The sequence below is a fragment of the Lithobates pipiens genome, unplaced genomic scaffold, assembly GCF_037356315.1.
Source record: "Lithobates pipiens isolate NorthernLeopardFrog02 unplaced genomic scaffold, aLitPip1_a1.2 Scaffold_41, whole genome shotgun sequence".
Lineage (NCBI taxonomy): Eukaryota > Metazoa > Chordata > Amphibia > Anura > Ranidae > Lithobates > Lithobates pipiens.
This window is the reverse complement of record NW_027507861.1, coordinates 7,870,263-7,880,632: the sequence shown is the minus strand read 5'-3', so window position 1 is coordinate 7,880,632 and position 10,370 is coordinate 7,870,263.

Sequence of the window (10,370 nt, the reverse complement as noted above, 5' to 3'; positions counted from 1 at the left end):
CAGTGCCCAGCAGTGCCACCTATCAGAGCCACCTATCAGTGCCACCTATCAGTGCCCATCAGTCCTATCTATCAGTGGTACCTATCAGTGCCCATCCGTGCCACCCATCTGTGCCACCCATCCGTGCCATCTTATCTGTGCCCATCTTTGCCCATCAGTGCCGCCTTATCTGTGCCCATCGGTGCCGCCTTATCTGTGCCTATTAGTGCCGCCTTAACTATGCCTATCAGTGCCCACCAGTGCAGCCTATCAGTGCCCACCAGTGCAGCCTATCAGTGCCCACCAATGCAGCCCATCAGTGCCCACCAGTGCAGCCTATCAGTGCCGCCTAATCAGCGCACTTCAATGAAGGAGAAAAATGACCCGTTTGCAAAATTTTATAACAAACTATTAAAACATGATTTTTTATTTTTTTTTGCATCTTTTTTTGTTTGTTTAGCAAAAAATAAAACTCCGAGCTGTAACTAAATACCACCAAAAGAAAGCTCTATTTGTGGGGAACAAATGATAAAAATGTCATTTGGGTACAGTGTTGTATGACCGCGTAATTGTCATTCAAAGTGCATCAGCGCTGAAAGCTGAAAATTGGTCTGGGACTGAGGGGGGTTTAAGTGCCCAGTAAGCAAGTGGTTAATAAAGGACTTTTTCCAAGGCGTGTTACCATTTCACATGGGGGGGGCGGGTATCTAGCTTCCAGATTCCGATAAGCCCCCCCACCTGCAGACCCCCACAACCACCGGGGCAAGGGCTGTGGGAATGAGGCCCTTCTTCCAATCAACATGGGCACAAGGTGCTTTGGTGGGCTACTCCAAAGCACCCCCCCAATTTTGAGGGCATGTGGCCTGGTACGGTTCAGGAGGGGGGAGGGGCCCTCTCGCGCCCCCCCTTTTCCTGCGGCCTGCCAGATTGCGTGCTCACATAAGGGTCTGGCATGGATTTTTGGGGGGACCCCACGCCATTTTTTTTATTTTGGGGCAGGGTTCCCCCTAAAAATCCATACCAGACCCTCAGGTCTGGTATGGAATTTAGGGGGACCCCCACGCAGTTTTTTTTTAAATTTTGGTTCAGGGGGTTCCCCTGTGGGGGAATCCCATGCCGTTTTTATCAATGAACTTTTATGTGTGTAGCATTGACCCCGCGAAGGAGCTGCTAGTATTTGATTGGGCCTGCGCTCTGCTATTGCACCCCTATTAACTTGGCTCAGTCCCCTTGACACAGCTGTGGTGCAGTGTTGGTGTGAAGCTAACAACAGAGGATGACCCCACAATGTACAATACAACAATAGTGTAGCTTTACCTTTACCTGGGTATCTGTTGCTCCACCTGTAGGGAGAAGAACAACATTGCACACCAATTGTAATTAGCCAGGAAGTCTTTTTTTAATGAAACTGGTATAAAACAATAATTACAATAACTACACCATCACGTAAACGCAATGTGACAGTACAGTGGGTATTCACAACAATTGTAACATGTAAAGAATTCTTAGATAACCCTTGCACGCGCGTCTCCAAGTGGGACCAATGCTCAGAGTGACAATGCCCTAACTCCGGGCACCTTCCCACTTCCAGAAATGCAAAGCTATCAACACTATGCAATACAACTGCCAGGGAGCTCCCCCTACTTTATAGTGCAGTCCTTTCCTATAGTAATTGAATGCAAGGCCTTGCAATAAAAGATGTAGTCTTTGGCCTTCTGTCTTCAGCTAGCTATTGTATTGAAGTAATTGTAATCCACAGGGTTTAACAAACAAGAATAGTTTAGAATAAATATTGAAACTGTTCTTGTGATGTAGCACACTTGTAACTACCTCCGGTGTAGTTGTCTCCAAATCACACAGTGTCAGTTCTCAGTGGAGTATAGGCTTAAGGCCAGCTTTAACTCCTCTGTCCAGCACACAAGTAATCTCCTCTGTGGGACTACAGGTCGAAGCAACACCGTGGTCTGAGTCTAAGTGTGTAAAAGTGAGTTAGGATTTATGGGCGGCAGCCCTCTCACCAAACCAGGCCTGGAAGAATAGGAAACCTCTGCTCCGGTTGTCTCAGTCCTGGTTCAGGCCAGTCAGCGCCGTCACACTGCTCCGCTCTTCGAGATCACCGGGACTCTCAGATGGCTCCGTCAGGTGTTTCTGGATCCTTCCCGATCCGGTCACACAGTCTGTCCAGTTCACAAGTGAAAGGCAGAATCGGTGGTGTTCCGCTGCTCCGCTCCGCAATTGAAACAGGCCACGCTCTCTGGAACATCTCCTCTTGATCCTTGTACGCAGGCCACACGTCCAGAGGAGAAAGAAAATGGCCACACGGGGTCTTTTATCTCCTACCCAGCTGTCCATGGGTAGGTCACTAGGCATTGTGGGTAGGTAGGTCCTTGTATAACGTAAACAAACAGTCACTTCGTGTAACATTTCTCTATGTTCTTGAAATAAAAAATAAAAGAAGTCCATTTCACATTTAGGCCACTAGATGGTGGCAAATATCAATTTATCACATAGCACTAACAGGTAAAAATACCAGCGCTACATGTGCATTGCTGGACCGACAATTCATTATAGCCGCTAGAGTGAGTAGTTTTAAATGACTTTTTTCCTTTAGAAATGTCATTTTGCTCTCAGACTGTTCTAAAAACGGGAAACATGCGCCCCTTTACAGGCATACTATAGACACCCCCCAGGCATGATATTTAAAGGAATATTACACTTTCATTGTTTCACTTTAAGCATTATTAAAATCACTACTCCTGAAAAACAGCCATCTTTCAAACTTTTTTTTGCATTGATCCATGTCCCCTGGGGCAGAAGCCGGGTCCCCAAATATTTTTTATGACAATACCATGCAGATAAGCCTTTAAAATTAGCACTTTAGATTTCTCCCATAGACTTTTAAAGGGTGTTCCTCAGCTTTCAAATTTGCCGCGAACACCACAAATTGTTCACTATTAAGCAAACAAGCGAACAATCGATGTTCGAGTCCAACTTCCGTTCGGCTCAAACATCGGGCTCATTTCTAGTCAGGAGTGTGTAATGTACAGAGTACAGGGGTCAGGAGTGTGTAATGTACAGAGTACAGGGGTCAGGAGTGTGTAATGTATAGAGTACAGGGGTCAGGAGTGTGTAATGTACAGAGTACAGGGGTGAGGAGTGTGTAATGTACAGAGTACAGGGGTCAGGAGTGTGTAATGTACAGAGTACAGGGGTCAGGAGTGTGAAATGCACAGAGTACAGGGGTCAGGAGTGTGTAATGCACAGAGTACAGGGGTCAGGAGTATGTAATGTACAGAGCACAGGGGACAAGCGTGTATAATGTACAGAGTACAGGGGTCAGGAGTGTGTAATGTACAGAGTACAGGGGTCAGGAGTGTGTAATGTACAGAATACAGGGGTCAGGAGTGTGTAATGTACAGAGTACAGGGGTCAGGAGTGTGTAATGTACAGAATACAGGGGTCAGGAGGGTGTAATGCACAGAGTACAGGGGTCAGGAGTGTGTAATGTACAGAGTACAGGGGTCAGGAGTGTGTAATGCACAGAGTACAGGGGTCAGGAGTATGTAATGTACAGAGCACAGGGGTCAGGCGTGTGTAATTTACAGAGCACAGGGGTCAGGAGTGTGTAATGTACAGAGTACAGGGGTCAGGAGTGTGTAATGTACAGAGTACAGGGGTGAGGAGTGTGTAATGTACAAAATACAGGGGTCAGGAGTGTGTAATGCACAGAGTACAGGGGTGAGGAGTGTGTAATGTACAGAGTACAGGGGTCAGGAGTGTGTAATGTACAGAGTACAGGGGTCAGGAGTGTGTAATGTACAGAGTACAGGGCTCAGGAGTGTGTGATGTGCAGAGTGCAGGGGTCAGGAGTGTGTAATGTACAGAGTACAGGGGTGAGGAGTGTGGAATGTACAGAGTACAGAGGTCAGGAGTGTGTAATGTACAGAGTACAGGGGTGAGGAGTGTGTAATGTACAGAGTACAGGGGTCAGGAGTGTGTAAAGTACAGAGTACAGGGGTCAGGAGTGTGTAATGTACAGAGTACAGGGGTCAGGAGTGTGTAATGTACAGAGTACAGGGGTGAGGAGTGTGTAATGTACAGAGTACAGGGGTCAGGAGTGTGTAATGTACAGAGTATAGGGGTCAGGAGTGTGTAATGTACAGAGTACAGAGGTCAGGAGTGTGTACTGTACAGAGTACAGGGGTGAGGAGTGTGTAATGTACAGAGTACAGGGGTCAGGAGTGTGTAATGTACAGAGTACAGGGGCCAGGAGTGGGTAATGTACAGAGTACAGGGGTCAGGAGTGTGTAATGTACAGAGTACAGGGGTGAGGAGTGTGTAATGTGCAGAGTACAGGGGTGAGGAGTGTGTAATGTGCAGAGTACAGGGGTCAGGAGTGTGTAATATACAGAGCACAGGGGTCAGGAGTGTGTAATGCACAGAGCACAGAGGTCAGGAGTGTGTCATGCACAGAGCACAGGGGTCAGGAGTGTGTAATGTACAGAGTACAGGGGTCAGGAGTGTGTAATGTACAGAGTACAGGGGTCAGGAGTGTGTAATGTACAGAGTACAGGGGTCAGGACTCAGGAGTGTGTAATGTACAGAGTACAGGGGTCAGGAGTGTGTAATGTACAGAGTACAGGGGTCAGGAGTGTGTCATGTACAGAGTACAGGGGTCAGGAGTGTGTAATGTACAGAGTACAGGGGTCAGGACACAGGAGTGTGTAATGTACAGAGTACAGGGGTCAGGAGTGTGTAATGTACAGAGTACAGGGGTCAGGAGTGTAAAATGTACAGAGTACAGGGGTCAGGAGTGTGTAATGTACAGAGTACAGGTGTCAGGAGTGTGTCAAGTACAGAGTACAGGGGTCAGGAGTGTGTGATGTACAGAGTACAGGGGTCAGGAGAGTGTAATGTACAGAGTACAGGGGTCAGGAGTGTGTAATGTACAGAGTACAGGGGTCAGGAGTGTGTAATGTACAGAGTACAGGGGTGAGGAGTGTGTGTTGTATAGTGATGGACGAACTTCCGACGGGACGTTTCGCGAACGCGAAATGCGAACGGACCCAAACGTTCGCGAAACCGACCGTTCGCCGCGGGCCCCATTGACTTCAATGGGAGGCGAACTTTGCAAACCTTCATGTCGAATTTGCGGCCACGTGGTAATTATTAGGGGGTAAAACGTAGTCCCACCATCTGGACAATGACATAATACATGTATGAGGTGAATTTGGGATCGATAACTACAAGCATTTTTATTTTATTTGGGAAATTGTTCTAACAATTCAGGACTATGGAGCTAATGAAGGCAATGGAGGAGAGGGAAGGTCAGGGACCAGGGTAGGCAAAGAAGAGGGTGCAGGAGATGATCACCAGCAGCGTGACATACCGGAATGACACATGCACCGTAATACAGAGCACTGACAGCAGCACCGTGACATACAGAGCACTGACAGCAGCACCGTGACATACAGAGCACTGACAGCAGCACCGTGACATACAGAGCACTGACAGCAGCACCGTGACATACAGCGCTGACAGCAGCACCGTGACATACAGCGCTGACAGCAGCACCGTGACATACAGCGCTGACAGCAGCACCGTGACATACAGCGCTGACAGCAGCACCGTGACATACAGCGCTGACAGCAGCACCGTGACATACAGCGCTGACAGCAGCACCGTGACATACAGCGCTGACAGCAGCACCGTGACATACAGCGCTGACAGCAGCACCGTGACATACAGCGCTGACAGCAGCACCGTGACATACAGCGCTGACAGCAGCACCGTGACATACAGCGCTGACAGCAGCACCGTAAGCAGCCCCAGGAGGAAGTCAGCACAGCACAGGGATGGTGTGATCCCCTCATAATAAGAACCCCCAGGAGGAAGTCAGCACAGCACAGGGATAGTGTGATCCCTTCATAATAAGAACCCCCAGGAGGAAGTCAGCACAGCACAGGGATATCATAAGCAGCCCCAGTAGAAATATGACACCGCTCAACCTCTTCAAAGAGGAGGGTAGGGGCATATAGTACGGTGTGCTTTTTTGGGTCAAGGAAGTGAGCCAAATGAATTAAGAAGGTCTGTGTGCTTGATTAAAAAAATAGTTTATAGACATATACATGGTCTACTGGTCACATGTGTTGAATTCCTCCGAGATCCATGCCTCATTCATTTTTAGAAATGTGAGGTAGTTAACACTGTGGTGAGCTAGGCGAGTACGCTTATCGGTCACAATCCCCCCTGCTGCGCTGAACGTCCTTTCGGACAGGACACTGGATGAGGGGCAAGCCAACAGTTCGATTGCAAATTGGGCAAGCTCTGGCCAGAGGTCAAGCCTGCCCACCCAGTAGTCTAGGGGTTCATCACTCCTCAGAGCGTCCACATCGGCCGTTAACCCAATGTAGTCGGACACCTGACGGTCTAGGCGTTCCCTGATGCTGGATCCGGATGACACCTGTCGATGGGTCGGCTGAAAGAATGACCTCATATCCGAAGTCACCAACACATCTTCAAACCGGCCTCTTCTTGCAGGCGCTGTTGGATTGGTACCCGCAAATCCTTCTCTGGGAGTGGGAATTGCTCCTCTGCCAGCGCACGCAAAAGCAGAATGCAGCATTTCTCGAAGCAAGGCCTGGAAGTGCTGCATTCTGACAGCCCTCTGCGACAGCGGTAACATTTCCGCCATTTTGTGTTTGTACCGGGGGTCTAAGTACGTTGCCACCCAGTACTGGTCCTTGACCCTCATGCTTTTTATACGGGGGTCCCTATTAAAACACTGGAGCATGAAGGCCCCCATTTGCACTAAAGTGGAAGCGGTGTGGTGGCCTGGCTCCTGCTCATCATCCAGGATAATGTCGTCCTCTTCATTCTCCTCTCCCCATCCTCGCACAACAGGGATCCCAGAAAGGTTTAAAGCACGCTCTTCTTGCTCCTGCTCATCCGCCCCGGCACCATCCTCCTCTGACTCCTCATCAGACTCCTGTTGTTGACTTGTCTCAGATAGAGTAGCCCCCCCTGGGAATTCATCCAGCATTGCGACTTCCTCATCTTCCCGCTCCTGCTCCTCCACAGCCTGATCAATGACACGACGCAATGCGCGCTCCAGAAAGAAGGCATAAGGTACCATGTCACTGATGGCGCCATGGCTGCGACTGACCAGTTTGGTGATCTCCTCAAATGGCCGCAGAAGTCTGCATGTGTCGCGCATGAGCAGCCACTGGCGCGGTGAAAAAAAACCCAGCTCCCCAGAACCGTTTCTTTCGCAGAGTTCATACAGGTAGACGTTAACTGCACGTTTCTGCTGGAGCAGCCTATCAAGCATATAGAAGGTTGAGTTCCATCGCGTCGGGCAATCGCAAATAAGACGTCTGACCGGCAGATGGTGTCGCCGCTGAATGTCAGCAAGGCGAGCCATGGCCGTGTAAGATCTTCTGAAATGGGCCGAGATTTTCCTTGCCTGCCGCAAGATGTCCTGGACCCCAGGGTATTTGACAAGGAATCGCTGCACGACCAAGTTTAAGACGTGTGCCATGCACGGCACGTGCGTGATTTTGCCCTGTTTCAATGCGCTAAGCAGATTGGCACCGTTGTCACACACCACTTTACCAACTGTCAAATTGAGCGGTGTTAGCCACTCATCTGCCTGTGAACGCAAAGCTGAAAGGAGTGCCGGGCCAGTGTGGCTCTTTGCTTCCAGGCACAACAGACGCAGCACGGCATGGCAACGTCTCACCTGGCATGTGGAATAGGTTCTGGGGAGCTTGGGCGGTGCAGTGGAAGAGACGCTAGCAGCGGAAAAGGAGGAGGCAGCTGAGGAGGAGAGGGAGGAGGATGGAGTAGGAGGAGGAGAAGAAGAGTCAGGCCTGCATGCAATCCGTGGCGGTAAAACCAAATCTACACGGGTGCCACGGGTTACATGCTTGACGGCCGTCAGAAGGTTCACCCAGTGGGCAGTAAAACTGATATACCTTCCCTGCCCGTGTTTGCTAGACCACGTGTCTGTGGTCAGATGTATCTTGGCACCGACACTGTGTGCCAGAGATACATTCACTTGCCGCTGAACATGGCCATATAGCTCTGGGATGCCCTTCTCTGAGAAATACTTCCTTCCTGGGACCTTCCATTGTGGTGTTCCAATGGCCACAAATTTGCGAAAGGCCTCCGAGTCCACCAGTTTATATGGCAGTAGTTGGCGGGCTATGAGTTCTGACAAGCCAGCCGCCAACCGTTGGGCAAGAGGGTTATCCGGCGTCATCATTTTTTTACGCTCAAACATTAGGCCCACGGAAGCCTGCCTTTTTGCAGAAAAATGTGAGCTTGGCGTGATGGAAGGTGGAGTGGAGGACAATTGTGAGGAGAGAGGAGAAGGAGAAGTAGAAGACGAGGCTGGACGGTGAGAGCCTGCAGTGTGGCTTTGTGTGTTCCGTTGCTCCCACTGGGCTCGGTGATGGCTGCTCATGTGCCTTCTTAAGGCGGTCGTCCCTAGGTGAGTATTGGGCTTACCGCGACTAACGCGTTGACTGCAAAGATTGCAGATGGCAACGCTATTGTCAGCAGCGGACACGTTAAAAAAAGCCCACACTGCGGAGCCATGTGCCGGTGTCCTGGGAGCGCCAGATGTGACCGTACATGGTCGATGACTCGCTCCTGATACATTTGCAGTCTGCTTTGTCCCTGCTGTGCAATGTAAGTCATTGCTGCTTCTCCTCCCTATCTGCTGGTCCATATCTCCCTCTGAACTCCCCTCCTCTTCCTCTCTTGTGGGCACCCACGTGACATCACTAGACACGTCATCATCAACGTCACCTTCCCCACCGCTATAAGTAGAGATCTCGGAGTAGGCAGCAACACCGGGGACCAACCTCCTCCTTGGGCTGATCTGGGTACTGGCGTCAGACTGCTGAGTAGCGCTTGTTGCTACCTCCTCTTCCTGATCCAATACCAAGAGTGGCTGCGCATCAGAAATGTCCTCTTGATATGGATCGGAAAATAATTCCAGTGACTCAAGCGGAAGGTATGTGGTGGTGGTGGTGGTGGTCGTGTTGTTGGTGGTAGTGTCTTTGGGGGTGCACATAGCAGAGAGTGAAGAAGAGGGTGCAGATCGAGAGGATGAGGAGGGTGCAGAAGAGTAAGGCTGAGCGAGCCACTCAACCAAGTCTGGTGCATCCTTTAAAGTAATTGAACGCACCTTCTGCAACTTCCCACTTTGGCTCAAGCCTGTTGCTCCTGCCCTACCCCTACCACCCCTGCGGAAGGGCCTGCCTCTTCCTCTGCATGTCATTTTTTAAATGACCCTGTGACAAAACTCTTAGTCCCTATACCGCTGAAGGACTGCTGCAGTATAGGTGAGCGGTCAGCAGTGGTGCACGTCAACCCTATCTATTGTGGACCTATAGCGGTCCTTACAGAACAGCAGACTGTACCGCACTCAAGCCTATGTACCGTAGCACCCTATACCAAGTTACCAGTCCTTATAAGAACTTTTGTGGAACAAGCAGGTTGTGTGTTAGTGATTAGCAGACTGTACGTCAGTCCCTATACCGCTGAAGGACTGCTGCAGTATAGGGCAGCGGTCAGCAGTGGTGCACGTCAACCCTATCTATTGTGGACCTATAGCGGTCCTTACAGAACAGCAGACTGTACCGCACTCAAGCCTATGTACCGTAGCACCCTATACCAAGTTACCAGTCCTTATAAGAACTTTTGTGGACCAAGCAGGTTGTGTATTAGTGTTTAGCAGACTGTACGTCAGTCCCTATACCGCTGAAGGACTGCTGCAGTATAGGGCAGCGGTCAGCAGTGGTGCACGTCAACCCTATCTATTGTGGACCGATAGCGGTCCTTACAGAACAGCAGACTGTACCGCACTCAAGCCTATGTACCGTAGCACCCTATACCAAGTTACCAGTCCTTATAAGAACTTTTGTGGAACAAGCAGGTTGTGTGTTAGTGATTAGCAGACTGTACGTCAGTCCCTATACCGCTGAAGGACTGCTGCAGTATAGGGCAGCGGTCAGCAGTGGTGCACGTCAACCCTATCTATTGTGGACCGATAGCGGTCCTTACAGAACAGCAGACTGTACCGCACTCAAGCCTATGTACCGTAGCACCCTATACCAAGTTACCAGTCCTTATAAGAACTTTTGTGGACCAAGCAGGTTGTGTATTAGTGTTTAGCAGACTGTACGTCAGTCCCTATACCGCTGAAGGACTGCTGCAGTATAGGGCAGCGGTCAGCAGTGGTGCACGTCAACCCTATCTATTGTGGACCGATAGCGGTCCTTACAGAACAGCAGACTGTACCGCACTCAAGCCTATGTACCGTAGCACCCTATGCCAAGTTACCAGTCCTTATAAGAACTTTTGTGGAACAAGCAGGTTGT